The 17,937-nt window shown below is 34.0% G+C and overlaps 1 pseudogene across 1 annotated transcript; it reads right to left on the bottom strand.

Moving 5' to 3' along the window:
• Positions 1–624: 624 nt before the first annotated feature.
• LOC103083173 (cytochrome c pseudogene) lies at positions 625–942 on the bottom strand (annotated as a pseudogene). Its single transcript, XR_014368687.1, has one exon. The product of XR_014368687.1 is annotated as a cytochrome c pseudogene (transcript).
• Between the last annotated feature and the right edge of the window lie 16,995 nt (positions 943–17,937).

A 17,937-nucleotide genomic window follows, 5' to 3' on the forward strand; every position in this document is an offset into this window, starting at 1 on the left:
CATCTGATCTTAAAGATCATCCATAAAATGTGAGAAGTACTAAATATTCTTTATCTGATGCTATACAAAACCACACTAAAATGCCCTTCATTAAGTAAAATGCAATATTTTCGATGGAGAATTTTAGTTAAATTGGCATATTTAAGACCAAAATGATAAAGTGGACATTGTCAGTGTATCTTCAGCCTTTGCCTTAACAGGTGAATGAACACAACTTGAAACACAGGTGAATCTTGCTGTTCTATGAGACAGTGAAGGGAGCTTCTCAATACTTAAATATATTAATATAACCAGTTATAGAAATCTAAATATAAAACCAATCTCCTGTAGGGTTTGAGAAGGCATTCACCATATCCCTGAAAAGTTTAACATTCTTTATTCAAGTTTAATCATCTCTTTAGAAGGGGAAAACAGTGGCACTACTTGCTGAACCAGAATTACTATCAAAATTCAAAAAGCTGACCATATTCATTTAGCCACAAGCCAATCTTATTTAAATCAGGACAGAAATATTACATCAGCTATTCATGATCTGAATTCTAGTGTATGAGATCAATTTAAATATGGTACACATAAAAAGTCATGAGACATTTGTTTCATAATAAATAAGGCAGTGGTCAACTATTACTCATTAGTAGCTTTTTTGAGATAAGCTATCAAGTCTGCCCTTTCTCCCTTCTCCTTAATGCCAGCGAAGATCATTTTTGTTCCAGGGATGTACTTCTTGGGATTCTCCAAATACTCCATCAGCGTCTCCTCTCCCCAGGTGATGCCTTTGTTCTTGTTGGCATCTGTGTAAGAGAATCCGACAGCCTGACCAGTCTTTTGCCCAAACAGACAATGGAGATTTGGCCCAGTCTTGTGCTTGCCTCCCTTTTCCACAGTATGGCACTGGGCACACTTCTGAACAAAAATCTTCTTGCCCTTCTCAACATCACCCATTTTTTTTTTTAAATACCCCAAGCCTATTATTTATTTATTTGTTTATTTATTTTCAATTATTTATTTTGCGGTACGCGGGCCTCTCACTGCTGTGGCCTCTCCCGTTGCGGAGCACAGGCTCCGGACGCACAGGCTCAGCGGCCATGGCTCACGGGCCCAGCCGCTCCGCGGCACGTGGGATCTTCCCGGACCGGGGCATGAACCCGCGTCCCCTGCATCGGCAGGCGGACTCTCAACCACTGCGCCACCAGGGAAGGCCCTCAACATCACCCATTTTTAAATCGTTCTTTCTCCATGTACGACCTAAGCCATTCCCGCTCACGAGCCAAACGTCCCACTCTCTAATCCCAAGGACACGCCAGTCCACGCCTATGTACGGGTGAAAATGCCGGAATGATCTTCTTAAATAAATCATTCTAACATACACCTAAAATTTATGGTGTTATAGCTCTACACTAAAAATAATAGAATTCAATTTTTTCTTTATAATTTGAAGCATAAAAATAATTTAAAGTTTAATAAATCACATACATTTGTATTTATTACTTAGCTTTGGTAGTTTGATTTTAACATACTGTCAATATTTGCTTCAATTTTTTTAAGGAAAAAAATGACTACTCTTGTCTACTTTTGGAAATACATCTCACCATCTGTGTGTGTGTGTGTGTGTGTGTGTGTGTGTGTGTGTTTAAGGAAAAAAATGACTACTCTTGTCTACTTTTGGAAATACATCTCACTCTGTGTGTGTGTGTGTGTGTGTGTGTGTGTGTGTGTGTTTGTGTGTGTGTGTGTGTGTTTGTGTGTGTGTGTGTGTGTGGTCATAGAATTTATAATAGGCACTAATTATGTCAGCCTTTGCTATGGAAGTAGACATTGTCTCTATTTTCCAAAGCTATGAGCACACCTGGTCTTTGCTCCACAGGGAAACACTATCTTTGTCTTTCAAGGCCTATAAGAAAACCTGCCATTGTCTACCTTCCAAGGCTACTTGATATACAGATATTGTTAACAGACAGTCAAGAACAAAGGGCAGTTAATATGTGCAGGAACATGAGACATCTATGAGAAATTATTTTCCAGTATGCCTTGGCTGAAGTCAGCAGAAAAGGAATTTACTCAAATGATGTTGGGTAGTCCACAGAATCACATCCAAAACTTCTACTTGGGATGAGTCCTAATCATTCTTGCATCTTTGCATCAATGCCTTCCAAGGGCAGGTGCATCTAGATGGTGCATACTAGGTCCTGGTACAACATTTTTGCTGCAAGGGAAATAATTATCCAAAACTTTTGAGTCTATAGACAAAGGATGACTTTACCACCAACTAATATTAGTTTAGAAAGGAAATTTCTCAAATATAGAAAGACATTAAAATACTCAGTTACAGGTGTCGACTACATTAGTTTGGGATAATATAATGTCTGAATTTTAACTCTGTGATTGACAGAATTATGGCAATCATGTTCTTTGTTCCCTAATGTTACACCAAAATTTGTTACATTATGTGGCAAAAGGAACTTTGCAGATGTAATCAACATTGCTATTCAACTAGCCTTAAAAAAGGGAGGCTTTCCTGGATTATCCAGACAGTATCAAGTAATCATATGAGTCATTAAAACAGAAGAAGAAAGCAGAAGAGGAATCAGAGATTCCAAACAGAAGAAGGATGCTATATCATTGCTGGCTAAGAGATGGAAAGAGCCATGTTGAAAGCATGAGAAGGAAACAAATTCTGCCAACAACAAGTACACTTGGAAGAAGACCTCAAGCCTCAGATGAATTTGATATTTAAATGCTAGCATGTAATTATGGAAATCTTAGTTCATAAGAATTGTAGATTAGTTGGAATATGAAGGCACTGACATTTCCTTTCAGAGAGTTCCAAATCTCAGCATTGCCGCTTACATCCATGGATCGCAAAGAGATTAAGGAAAAAAATAACAATCATCAAACACATGTGAACAGCATCATATGAGCTCTCGATCTCCAACAGTGGTTCTCAAACTTCGACATGTGACAGAGTAACCTGGAGGACTTGTTAAAACACAGATTGCTTGGTTCTTCTTCTCCCCTCCCCTGTCCCACTGGGAGCTTATGACTCAGTAGGACTGGAAGGGAACTTGAGAATTTATATTTCAAACACTTCCAAATAATGCTGTAAGTCCAGTGACCACCATAAAAGGACCACTAGCCTGTGATATTACCCATGTTTTTAAAAAAATGTTTCTAGGAATAACTGCAGAGCCCAGAAATGGAAAGGAAGACTAAACATCTTATTGTTTTGATAGCAGTTCTTTAATCAGAATCCATAGGAAATTTCCATTTAATCATTTGAAAATAAATTTAAACACTACTAGTCCTCTTAGGTTCCCAAAGTTATATGAGGGATATATTTCTAATATACTACATAAAGCAACATGTTGCAAATGGATAAATAACAGAATCCATGATCCATTATACTTACTAACTGCTAAATTTGGCATAATTGTTTGATATACATGTGAGCTTTGTCATTGTTATTTTAAAGTAGGGATAAATCATATCACTTCACATGTGTAACAGTATAAGTTGATATAAATGTGAAAATACTAAATCAGTATCTCTAACTGGTATTTACAATCTAAAGCTCTTAGAAATAATGGCAAACATAAATTTAGCATTGTATACCTTTCATACAGAAACTCAATTTCCTAGAGCTGAACAACTTACATCATTTTTAAATGTTTAGAAATGTTAAATACAAGAACATAAACTATAATGTACTGTTTAGTAATTAATTATAAAGTGAAATTGCTGTAACCAAAAAGTGGGTCAAAACTTAGTATACGATAGTACTCAAAAGCCCTCCACATACCCCTTTCTAATCACAACACTCTATTTTCCCAACATAGCGCTATCCTTAGGTTTATGGTAATTTCCTTGACTTTTCTCTTTCGCCTTACTACTCAAGTGTGTATCTCTAAACACTAGAGCTCATCTTTATCTTTGGTATTTACATAAATTGAAATTACTTTCTCTATCATTTGTTATCTGGCTACCTTCACTCATTTTTATGTTTGCATTATTCATCCCTGTGGTACATGTAGCCACAGCTTATTTTTCTCTTTGTGCTCATCCGCACACAAGCACACAGTCACACACATATATTTTTGTTAGGTACTTTCCTAGGAATAAAATTGTATGGTCAAGTAGTATGCTTCCTTATGTTCAATTTTGGTAGATGATGCTAAGCAATTTTCAAAGTTCTGTAACAATTTAGAATAAATGAGTGTTCCAATTTCTCCTCATTCTAATCTATATGTCTGTATGTATAATATTTAATTGTAGCCATTTTTGCATGGGGAACGTATTTTTACATTGTGGTCTTAATTTGCATTTCCTGATTATTAATATGGTTCAGCACATTTCAGTCTGTTTTTGTTTTCTGTATTGAGGGGAGATCATTTGATACACTATCAAAACATGAAATACCTGTTTCAATTGCTTGCTTATTTTTTTCCATAACATGGTCAGTCTCATTTCTTATGGGTTTATGGAAATTACATGTATTTTGGATATGAGTTCTTTGTAGATGGATCATCTCCATTCAGCACAGTGTCTTCTTTCCAAGTTCTGTAATATTGCTCAATCATGTTTTTATATTATTTTTTTATAGTTCTCTAATGTTTCTGTCTCTTTTGCTTTCTTGAATGTTTTTATTACTGATAAATAGAAATATAATTGAGTTCTAATTTATGAACGTGAGAAATGACAGTTTGACATGAGATCATTAAAATTTTTATATATATTGCAGGTGAAGTCTTCTGTTCCCAAACTCTTCTTTGTAGGGTGATTTGATAGCTATGGGAATATTTATATTTAATATTATTTTAGCTTGTCCAATTTTTGCAGTTCTGTCTTCTTAGTAATTTGTCAGTTTGTTCTTTTTAAATTTATCAATATAAAATTGCTATAATACTATCTTTTCATTTTAATATCATATTAAACATCCAGGATTTGTAATAATGACATCTTTTTTCTTTCTGTTACTGGTCAACTGTGTTTTTCTCTTTTTTATATTCATCAGTTTTGCATGCTGGTTAGTTGAATTGTCAAACAATCAACATTTTGTTAGTTGACTCTCTATATTGCACGTTTTCTATTTCATTAATTTGTACCCTTATGTCTGTTATTTTCCTTTTTATGTCTTCTTTTGATTTATTTTGCTATATTTATACAATTTCTTGTGTTAGAGTCTTCAACCATTATTTTTCTGTCTTGTTTGTTAACATATATATATCAGGCTATATTATGTCATCACTGCTTTAAATATGTCCAAAAATCTTTATAACATTTTTATTATCATTTATTGCAAAATACTTAATTTCATTGTGATTTCCTCTCTGAACAGTAAGTTATTTAGATCTTATCTGGTTAATTATTCACTATAGTATTATGTCCTATGTTTTCAAACTGATGTTTTATTTTTTCCCAATTTTTAGTCTTTTTTTGGCAATATGTTTGCTTCAAACTATCTAGTCTACAAGCATCCAAAGTTATTTTGAAATGTCTAAAATTTATAACAGTTATTATAAAGTTCCACAAAAAGTTAAGAACAATTAGTACCTATTATATCAAAGAATCTCTGCCTTGATGTTGAGAATAATGTTATTGCTCATGATAAACGAATGACAAAAAGAAAATTCTGTGAGATGAAAACAATGTCTTTATATGAAGATAACAGAAATCAAGAAGAAGCCTATTGTGACAGAGTTGTAGGAGCATATATTTCCTAGTGAAAATACCGACATAATCATATTTTAATAAATAATACTAAAGTATATTATAGGAGAAAACTAAGTCACTGTAAATTAATTATTCATCATCTAATACTTTGTGTTTATCATTATGTTTATGTTAACTTCTGCCTAGGCTTTGCAAATACAGATTGCCTTGTGTAAATGTAGTAAATCCTGAGCTATTTCAATCTTGTGTCAACATACTTAATCAGTGAACATGCAATCTAAAAATGTGAAACTATCTCACATGTATGATTATTTTAATGTTCTGTCTCACCCGTCTGTCCTCTGACTTACAAGCATGTGCCATGGCACTTTGTTATATTCATATAAGGAAGGGAAATTATTACCAAGTCATTTACTTGTTACCAATAAAACAATTCATTTGTTTTCACAATTACAACAAATAGTCACATAAGGAAATGCATCAAAATCAGCATCTTGCTGTTAGGAAAAATAAAATTACCTTTCTAGCCAAATCCTAGATTAATGAAAATTGAATAGTTTTCCCGTATTCCAAACCAATGGCTGCATTGCATGCGCTGTAGGGCCAATGCATTGAGCTATGACTTTCACAATGTGAAAACATGGTCCTATCAGAATTTTGCTTAGAGTTTTCACAGAATTTTGCCTATGACATGACAACATAAGAGATATTGGACTTTTGGAGACCAAAAAACTGAGATTTAAGAATATGGCTCAAGGATGAAGTTAATGAAAAAACAAAAGCTTAGCCATTCCTGAAATATCAAGAATAACTTACACTCTTCGAGTACCTAGAGCTTTTTTTTCACATAGAAAAAAACAAAAGAATATTAATTCCATTGAAATATAGGGCTAGACTATTAGAGGGTTTATCTAAATATGAGAGTTGATAGCAGTGGAGAACAGAATGTTGAAAAATTTAACAGGTTTCCCTTGTGGAAAGCTGTGATATGAGAGTTAAGAGTTTATCAAGTCTATATGTTATTTTAATACAATTTGAAGTACATGTACCAAAGTGTTCATAGGTTTTCACTTTGTTTCCCAATACCAATTTGTATTAATAGACTTTATTTTTTAGATTAGTTTTAGATTTTCAGAAAAATGAGAACATAGTGCAGAGTTATATATACACCCGACGTGCACAGAGTGTCTATTATTAATATTATACATTTATATGATATGGTGTGTATGTTTCATTATGATACATTGATATTAACTAAAGTGTATAAACTAATCAGATTTCCTTAATTTATACCTAATGTCCTTTTTCTGTTCAATGGGTGTCAAAGTCTCCAACCATAAAAAGGTTTTGTATTTTTCTCTTTTCACTTCCATCATTTTTGCCTCGTGTATTTTCATTCTCTAATATTAGCTACATACTGATTTTTCTTTGAAATTAATATAGTGACTCCATTTTTTTTTAGTGTTAGCATTGTACATATTGCTCATTTTCTTTATTTTTAATCTATCTGTGTTTTTGTTTTTATAATTAAAGTTGTTTTCTTGTAGACAATACATGGTTAGATATTATTTTATTATTCTACTCTCACAGTCTCTTTTACTTGGTATTTTTTCACATGTAATGTGATATTTTATATATTTGGATTAGTAGCCACAGTGTCTCTGACTCTCTTATACTTATTGTGATTGTTTTTTTTTTCCACTTATATTGAGAATAATTGATATACATCACTAAATAAATTTTTATATACTGTGAAATAATTTCCACAATAGGTTCAGCTAACATCAACCTTCTCATATAGATATAATAAAAAGAAAAGAAAGAAGAAAAAAAAAGGAAAAAAAAATCCTTGTGATGAAAACTCTTAGCATTTGTGCTCTTAACAACTTTCCTACATATCATATATCAGTGTCACCAATGGTCATCATGTTGTACATTATATCCCTAGTACTTATTTATCATATAACTGGAAGTTTGTAACTTTTGACCACCTTTCTCCAATATCCTCTGCCCCAGTTCATTTTTCAGTTTCCAGTAATCACAAATCTATTTTTTTTTTTCTTAAGGTTTCCAAGACACCCAATATAAATGAGATCATACAACATTTGTCTTTCTCTGCCTGGTCAATTTCACTGAGCATGCCTTCCAGTTCCATCATGTTGTCACAAAAGATTGGATTTTCTATCTAATTTTTAAGGTAGAATAATATTTTATCTATCTATCTATCATCTATCTATCTATCTATCTATCTATCTATCTATCTATCTACCAACCACAGTTCTTTATCCATTCAACAATCAATGGGCATTTAATTTGTTTCCATGTCTTGGCTATTTTAAATGATGCTGCTATGAATAGCAGGGTGCAGATACCTTTGCCAGTTAGTGTTTTCATATCCTTTGGCTATATTCCCAGAAATGGAATTGCTGAATCATATTGTAATTCTATTTTTAATTTTTTGAGACTCTTCCAAGCTGTTTTAGGTAGTGGCTGTACCAATTTATATTCTGCCTAACAGTGCACAATTGTTCCCTTTTCTCAGCATCAACAATAGGATTTGTTATGTCTTGTCTTTTTGATGTTGACCATTCTAAAAGGAGTGAGATGATATCTCATTGCGATTTTAATCTGCATTTCCCTAATGACTATCAATGTTAAGCATCTTTTCATGTACTTGATTGGCCTTTAGTGTATATTCTCTGGAGAAATGTCTATGCAAATATTTTGCCAATTTTTTAACTGGGTTATTTGTTGTCTAGCTATTGTGTTGTATAACTTCTTTATATATTTTGGATATTAACACGGTATCAGATATATGGTTTGCAATTTTTTTTTTTCCCATTCTGTAGGTTGTTTTTCTTTCACTTTATTGATGGTTTCTTTTGCTGGGCAGAAGTTTTTAATTTGATGTAGTCCCACTTGTTTATTTTTTATTTTGTTGCTGTGCTTCAGGTGTCATATCCAAAATATCATTAGCAAGATCCATGTCAAAGAACTTTATTCTTATGCTTTTATTTAGAAGTTTCATGGATTCAGGTCTTACATTTAAATCTTTAACTAATTTTGAGATATTTTTTGTGAGTGGTGTAAGATATGAATACCATTTTACTCTTTTATATATGAATATCTTATTATTCCCAGCATTATTTGTTGAAAAGACTGTATTTTCTCCATTGAGTACTCTTGGCTCCCTTGTCAAATATTAGTTGACCAGGTGTGCTTGGGTTTATTTCTGCCCTCTGAAATCTGTTTCACTGGTCTATTTTTTGCCAGTACCATACTGTTTTGAAGACTATAGCTTTATAGAGTAGCTCAGAATGAGAAAATGTGATACTTCCTGCTTTGTTCTTCTTTCTCAGGATTTCTTTGGCTATTTTGGGTCTTTGGTGCTTCCACATAAATTTTAGGAGTGTTTCTTTTTTCTACTTCTGTAAAAATTGCCACTGGAATCTTGATAAGAATTGAATCTATAGATGGCTTTTTAATCAATTTTTAACAATATTAATTCTTCCAATTCATAAACATGGGATACATTTTCCATTTATTTGTGTCTTCAGGTTCTTTCATCAATGTCTCAGAGTTTTCAGAGCAGAGATCTTTCACCTCTTGGTTAATTAATTCCTAAATATTATATTGTTTTTGATGCTTTTCTTTGTTGGGAGATAGTTGATTACTGATTCTATCTCTTTACTAGTAATCATTTTATTCAGAGTTTCTAGTTGTGGTAAGTTGTATGTTTCTAAGAATTTTAAGAATTTTTCTATTTCTTGTAGGTTTTTCAGTTTCTTGCCATATATGTTTCCATGGTAACCTCTTATGTTTCTTTGAATTTCTTTGGTATAAATTGTAATGTCTCCTTTTTCATTTATATTTTTTTTAACTGGGTCTTTCTCCTTGGTTATTCTAGCTAAGTTTTTTTTTTTTTAAATTTTGTTTATCTTTTCAAAGAAACCATGTTTAGTTTGGTTAATCTTTTCTATTGTTTTCCTCTTTTCTATGTCATTTATTTCTGCGTTAATCTTTATCATTTTCGTTCTTCCTCTAACTTTGGACTCAGATTGTTCTTCTTTTTCTAATTCTTTAAGGTGTAGAATTATGTTGTTTATTTGTTATTCTTCTGGCTCCTTAATGTAGGCATTTATTGCTATGAATTTTCTCTTAGAACTGCTTTTGCTACGTCCCATAATTTCTGGTATGTTATGTTTTTATTTTAATTTGTACCAAATACCTTTTTTTAAAAACTTCATCTATTATTTCTTCTTCTATCCATTGGTTTTCAGTAGAGTGTTGTTTAATTTCCATGTGTTTGTGAATTTTCCAGTTTTCCTATTATTGTTGATTTCTTGTTTTATGCTATGGTGATCAAAGAAGATACTTGATATGATTTCAATCTCCTTGAATTTAGTAACATTTTTTTTGTGGCCTAACATATTCTATCCTAGAAAATGTTCTATATGTGCTTAAATAGATGTGTATTCTATTGCTTTAGATAGAATATTCTGTACTTGTCTGTTAGGTTAATTTGGTCTATACTGTTGTTCAAATGAGCTGGTTCCTTATTGATCTGCTGTCTGGATGATCTATCCATTGAGAATACTATATAAAAGCTCCCAACTACTATTAAAGTAATTTATTTCTCTTTTTATCTCTGTTAGTTTTTACTTTATATACTTAGGTACTCTGATGTAAGATCCATCAATAATTACCATTGTTATATGTTCTTGATGTACTGATCCTTTTATAATTATATAATAATCTTGTTTGTCTCTTTTTACCATTTTTACCTTAAAGTCAATTTTGTTTAAGTATAATTACCCCTTTTATTTTTTTGATTACAATTTGCTTGAAATATCTTTGTCATCCCTTCACTCTAAGCCTATATACATCTTAAATGATAAAGTAAACCTCTAGTAGGCAGCATATTGTTGGGTATTGTTTATTCATGTATTCAACCATTCCATTTATCTTTTTTTTTTGCGGTACATGGGCCTCTCACTGTTGTGGCCTCTCCTGTTGTGGAGCACAGGCTCCGGACACGCAGGCTCAGCAGCCATGGCTCACGGGCCCAGCTACTCTGTGGCATGTGGGGTCTTCCCAGACTGGGGCACGAACCCATGTCCCCTGCATCGGCAGGCGGACTCTCAACCACTGCACCACCAGGAAAGCCCTCCATTTATCTTTAAAGTAATTAGTAATGAGTAATTTTTGATAAATAGCAAGGAATTGCCACTGCCACTTTGTAGATTGTTTTCTGGTTGCTTTGTAGAGCCATTTTTCCTTGTTTCTTCGTTCATTTTTTGTGTTTTGATGTCTTTGGGTATCAATATGCTTTGACTTATTTTTTTATTTTTTTGCATTTTATTTATTTTTTTATACAGCAGGTTCTTATTAGTAATCAGTTTTATACACATCAGTGTATACATGTGAATCCCAACAACCCAATTCATCAAACCCCCCCCCACCCCCTGCCACATTCCCCACTTGGTGTCCATATGTTTGTTCTCTACATCTGTGTCTCAATTTCTACCCTGCAAACTAGTTCATCTGCATCATTTTACTAGGTTGCACATACATGCGTTAATATACGATATTTGTTTTTCTCTTTCTGACTTACTTCACTCTGTATGACAGTCTCTAAATCCACCCACATCTCTACAAATGACCCAATTTCATTCCTTTTTATGGCTGAGTAATATTCCATTGTATATATGTACAACTTCTTCTTTATCCAGTCATCTGTCAATGGACATTTAGGTTGCTTCCATGACCTGGCTATTGTAAATAGTGCTGCAATGAATATTGGGGTGCATGTGTCTTTTTGAATTATGGTTTTCTCTGGGTATATGCCCAGTAGTGGGATTGCTGGGTTGTATGGTAGTTCTCTTTTCAGTTTTGTAAGGAACCTCCATACTGTTCTCCATAGTGGCTGTATCAGTTTACATTCCCACCAACAGTGCAAGAGGGTTCCCTTTTCTCCACACCCTCTCCAGCATTTGTTGTTTATAGATTTCCTGATGATGCCCATTTTAACTGGTGTGAGGTGATACCTCACTGTAGTTTTGATTTGCATTTCTCTAATAATTAGTGATGTTGAGCAGCTTTTTATGTGCTTCTTGGCGATCTGTAGGTCTTCTTTGGAAAAGTGTTCATTTAGGTCTTTTGCCCATTTTTGGATTGGGTTGTTTGTTTTTTTAATATTGAGCTGGATGAGCTGTTTATGTATTTTGGAGATCAATTCTTTGTCTATTGAGGCATTTCAAATATTTTCTCCCATTCTGAGGGTTGTCTTTTGGTTTTGTTTCTGGTTTCCTTTGCTGTGCAAAAGCTTTGAAGTTTCATTAGCTCCCATTTGTTTATTTTTTTTATTTCCATTACTCTAGGAGGTGGATCAAAAAAGATCTTGCTGTGATTTATGTCAAAGAATGTTCTTTCTATGTTTTCCTCTAAGAGTTTTATAGTGTCCAGTCTTACATTTAGGTCTCTAATCCATTTTGAGTTTATTTTTACATATGGTGTTAAGGAGTGTTCTAATTTCATTTTTTCACATGCAGCTGTCCAGTTTTCCCAGCACCACTTATTGAAGAGACTGTCTTTTCTCCATTATATATCCTTGCCTCCTTTGTCATAGATGAGTTGACCATAGGTGTGTGGGTTTATCTCTTAGCTTTCTATCTTGTTCCATTGATCTATATTTCTGTTTTTGTGCTAGTACCATATTGTCTTGATGACTGTAGCTTTGTAGTATGGTCTGAAGTCAGGGAGTCTGATTCCTCCAGCTCTGTCTATTTCAGTCAATATTGCTTTTGCTATTCAGGGTATTTTTTGTCTCCATAAAAATTTTAAGATTTTTTTGTTCTAGTTCTGTAAAAAATACCATTGGTAATTTGAGAGGTATTGCACTGAACCTGTAGCTTGCTTTGGGTAGTAGAGTCATTTTCACAATATTGATTATTCCAACCCAAGAACTTGGTATATCTGTCCATTTGTTGGTATCATCTTTAATTTCTTTCATCAGTGTCTTATTGTTTTCTGCATATAGGTCTTTTGTCTCTCTAGGTAGTTTTATTCCTAGGTATTTTATTCTTTTTGTTGCAATGGTAAATGGTAGTGTTTCCTTAATTTCTCTTTCAGATTTTTCATCATTAGTGTCCAGGAATGCAAGTGGTTTCTGTGCATTAATTTTGTATCCTGCAACTTTACCAAATTCATTGATTAACTCTAGTAGTTTTCTGGTGGCATTTTTATAGTATAGTATCATGTATAGTATCATGTCATCTGCAAACAGTGACAGTTTTACTTCTTTTCCTGTTTGTATTCCTTTTATTTCTTTTTCTTCTCTGATTTCCATGCCGAGGAATTCCAAAGCTATGTTGAATAATATTAGTGAGAGTCCACATCCTTGTCTTGTTCCTGATCTTAGAGGAAATGCTTTCAGGTTTTCACCATTGAGAATGATGTTTGCTGTGGGTTTGTTATGTATGGCTTTTATTATGTTGATGTAGGGTCCCTCTATGCCCACTTTCTGGATAGTTTTTATCATAAATATGTGTTGAATTTTGTCAAAAGCTTTTTCTGCATCTATTGAGCTGATCATATGGTTTTTATTCTTCAATTGTTAATATGGTGTATCACAATGATTGATTTGCATATATTGAAGAATCCTTGCACCCTTGGGATAAATCCCACTTGATCATGGTGTATGATCCTTTTAATATGTTGTTGGATTCTGTTTGATAGTATTTTGTTGAGGATTTTGCATCTATATTCATCAGTGATATTGGTCTGTAACTTTTCTTTTTTGTAATATCTTTGTCTGGTTTGGGTATCAGGGTGATGGTGTCCTCATAAATGAGTTTGGGAGTGTTCCTTCCTCTGCAATTATTTGGGAGAGTTGGAGATGGGTGGGTGTTAATTCTTCTCTAAATGTTTGATAGAATTCACCTGTGAAGCTATCTGGTCCGGGATCTTTGTTTATTGGAAGATTTTTAATCACAGTTTCAATTTCATTACTTGTGATTGGTCTGTTCATATTTTCTATTTCTTCCTAGTTCAGTCTTGGAAGATTATAACTTTCTAAAAATTTGTCCATTTCTTACAGGTTGTCCATTTTATTGGCATAGTGTTGCTTGCAGTAGTCTCTTAGGATGCTTTGTATTTCTGTGGTGTCTGCTGTAACTTCTCCTTTTTCATTTCTAATTTTATTGATTTGATTCCTCTCCCTATTTTTCTTGATGAGTCTGGCTGAAAGTTTGCCAATTTTGTTTATCTTCTCAAAGAACCAGCTTTGAGTTTTATTGATCTTTGCTATTGTATTTTTTGTTTCTATTTCATTTATTTCTGCTCTGATCTTTATGATTTCCTTTCTTCTGCTAATTTTGGATTTTCCTTGTTCTTCTTTCTCTAGTTCCTTTAGGTGTAAGGTTAGATTGTTTACTTGAGATTTTTCTTGTTTCTTCAGGTAGGCTTGTATAGCTATAAACTTCCCTCTTAGAACTGCTTTTGCTACATCCCATAGGTTTTGGATCATCATGTTTTCATTGTCATTTGTCTCTAGGTATTTTTTGATTTCCTCTTTGATTTCTTCAGTGATTTCTTGGTTATTTAGTAACATATTGTTTAACCTCTATGTGTTGGTGTTTCTTACGTTTTTTTCCCTGTAATTCATTTCTAATCTCATAGCTTTGTATTCAGAAAAGATGCTTGATATGATTTCAATTTTCTTAAATTTACTGAGGCTTGATTTGCAACCCAAGATATGATCTATCCTGGAGAATGTTCTGTGTGCACTTAAGCAGAAAGTGTAATCTGCTGTTTTTGGATGGAATGTCCCATAAATATCAATTTAATCTATCTGGTCTATTGTGTCATTTAAAGCTTGTGTTTCCTTATTAATTTTCTGTTTGGATGATCTGTCCATTGGTGTGAGGTGTTCAAATCCCCCACTATTAATGTGTTACTGTTGATTTCCTCTTTTATAGCTGTTAGCAGTTGCCTTATGTATTGAGGTACTCCTATGTTGTGTTCATATATATTTATAATTGTTATAACTTCTTAGATTGATCCCTTGATCATTATGTATTGTCCTTACTTGTGTCTTGTAACATTATTTTAATATCTATTTTATCTGATAGGAGTTTTGCTACTCCAGCTTTCTTTTGATTTCCATTTGCATGGAATATCTTTTTCCATCCTCTCACTTTCAGTTTGTATGTCTCCATAAGTCTGAAGTGGATCTCTTGTAGACAGCATATACATGGGTTTTGTTTTTGTATCCATTCAGCAAGCCTGTGTCTTTTGGTTGCAGCATTTAATCCATTCACATTTAAAGTAATTGTCAATATGTATGCCTCTATTACCATTTTCTTAATTGTTTAGGGTTTTTTTTTTTTTGCTGGTCCTTTTCTTCTCTTGTGTTTCTCACTTAGAGAAGTTCCTTTAGCATTTGTTGTAGAGCTGGTTTGGTGGTGCTGGATTCTCTTAGGTTTTGCTTGTCTGTAAAGCTTTTGATTTTTGTGTCAAATCTCAATGAGGTCCTTGCCAAGTAGAGTAATTTTGGTTGTAGGTTCTTCCCCTTCATCACTTTATGTATATCATGCCACTCCCTTCTGGCTTGTAGAGTTTCTGCTGAGAAATTAGCTGTTAACCTTTTGGGAGTTCCCTTGTATGTTATTTGTCATTTTTCCTTTGCTGCTTTCAGTAATTTTTCTTTGTCTTTATTTTTTGTAAATTTGATTACTATGTGTCTTGACATGTTTCTCCTTGGGTTTATCCTGTATGGGAATCACTGCGCTTCCTAGACTTGGGTGGCTATTTCCTTTCCCATTTTAGGGAAGTTTTCGACTGTAATTTCTTCAAATATTTTTTCGGGTCCTTTCTCTCTCTGTTCTCCCTCTGGGACCTCTATAATGTGAATGTTGTTGTGCTTAATGTTGTCCCAGAGGTCTCTTAGGCTGTCTTCATTTATTTTCATTCTTTTTTCTTTATTCTGTTCGGCAGCAGTGAATTCCACCATTCTGTCTTCCAGGTCACTTATCCGTTCTTCTGCCTCAGTTATTCTGCTATTGATTCCTTCTAGTGTATTTTGCATTTCAGTTATTTTATTGTTCATTTCTTTAATTCTTCTAGGTCTTTGTTAAACATTTCTTGCATCTTCTCTATCTTTGCCTCCATTCTTTTTCTGAGGTCCTTAATCATCTTCACTATCATTATTCTGAATTCTTTTTATGGAAGGTTGCCTATCTCCACTTCATTTAGTTGTTTTTCTGGGGTTTTATCTTGTTCTTCCATCTGGTACATAGCCCTCTGCCTTTTCATCTTGTCTGTCTTTGTGTGAATGTGGTTTTTGTTCCACAGGTTGCAGGATTATAGTTCTTCTTGTTTCTGCTGTCTGCCCTCTGGTGGATGAGGCTATCTATGAAGCTTGTGCTAGTTAGTTTCCTAATGGGGGGAACTGATGCTGGGTAGAGCTGGCTGTTGCTCTGGTGTGCAGAGCTCAGTAAAACTTTAATCCATTTGACTGCTGATGGATGGGGCTGGGTTCCCTCCCTGTTGATTGTTTGGCCTGAGGCGACCCAACACTGGAGCCTACCCAGGCTCTTTGGTGGGGCTAATGGCTTACTCTGGGAGGGCTCACACCAAGGAGTACTTTCCAGAACTTCTGCTGCCAGTGTCCCTGTCCTCACGGTGAGAGAGCCACCCCCCACCTCTGCAGGAGACCCTCCAACACTAGCAGGCAGGTCTGGTTCAGTCTCCTATGATGTCACTGCTCCTTTCCCTGGGTCCCAATGTGCACAGTACTTTGTGTGTGCCCTCCAACAGTGGAGTCTCTGTTTCTCCCAGTCCTGTTAAAGTCCTGCAATCAAATCCCACTAGCCTTCAAAGTCTGATTCTCTTGGAATTCCTCTTCCCATCGCCAGGTTGGGAAGCCTGACAAGGGGCTCAGAACCTTCACTCCAGTCGGTGGACTTCTGTGGTATAAATATTCTCCAGTTTGTGAGTCACCCACCCAGCAATTGTGAGATTTGATTTTATTGTGATTGCACCCCTCCTACTGTCTCATTGTGGCTTCTCCTTTGTCTTTGGATGCGGAGTATATTTTTCGGTGCGTTCCAGTGTCTTCCTTTGATGATTGTTCAGCAGTTTGTTGTGATTACAGTGTTCTAGCAGGAGGGAGTGAGAGCACGTCCTTCTACTCTGCCATCTTGAACTAGTCTCTCTGTTTTGACTTCTTTATTGTGTTCTTTTGTGTAGTCACTATAGGATTTTCCCTTGTAGTTATGATGAGGCTAACATAAAATATCTTACATTTATAATACTGTATTTTAAAATGATAATACTGAAGTTCAATAGAATTTGTAAACTATGCTTTTACTTTTCTTCTTCCTCACACTTTAGGTTATTGCTGTGGTAATGTACATTTTTTTTTTTAATATATTCTGTAACTAATAATAGCTTATTATAGTTATTTTTATTTTTCCTGATTTCTTATTTTTTTTAACTTTTACCCTAGAGTTATAAGTGAATATGCACCACTATTACCATATTGCAGAACCTAACTATGACTACATATTTACCATACCAGTGAGATGAACACTTTATTTTTACATTTTTATTATGTTAACTAGCAGCATTTTACTTTCATTTAATAAACTTCCTTTAATATGTCATGTAAGCCTAGTGTGATGGTAGTGAACTCTCAGCTTTTTTGTTTGTTTGTTTGATAAAGTAATTATCCCTCCTTTACTTCTGAAGGACAGCTTCACTGAGTATAGAATTTTTGGTTGATAGTTTTCTTTCAGTATTTTAAATATGAGATCCCATTCTCTCCTTGTCTGAAAAGTTTTTTTGAGAAATATGTCCATAGTCTTCTGGGGGTCCCCTTGTAAGTAACTTCTCTCTTTTTACTTGCTGTTCTTAAAATTCTTTCTTTGTCTTTGATGATTTAATTACAATATGTCTTGGTATAGCCCTCTTATGGTTTGACATATTTGGGGTCCTTTGGGCCTCATGGATCTAGATATCAATTTCTTTCTCCAGGTTTAGAAGTTTGCAGCTCGTATTGCTTTAAATATACTTTATTTTACTTTATTTTTCTCATCTCTTTCTGGAATTTCCATAACATGAATATTGCTTCTTTACATTGTGTCCCATAATTCCCATGGGCTTTCCTCACTCTGTTCATTCTTTTGTTTGTTGTTGTTCCTCTGACAACATAATTTCTAGTGTCCTATCTTCCAGGTTGCTAATCCTTTCTTCTGCATGACTGAGTCT

Source organism: Lipotes vexillifer, unplaced genomic scaffold (assembly GCF_000442215.2).
Source record: "Lipotes vexillifer unplaced genomic scaffold, Lipotes_vexillifer_v1.1 scaffold714, whole genome shotgun sequence".
Classification (NCBI taxonomy): Eukaryota; Metazoa; Chordata; class Mammalia; order Artiodactyla; family Lipotidae; genus Lipotes; species Lipotes vexillifer.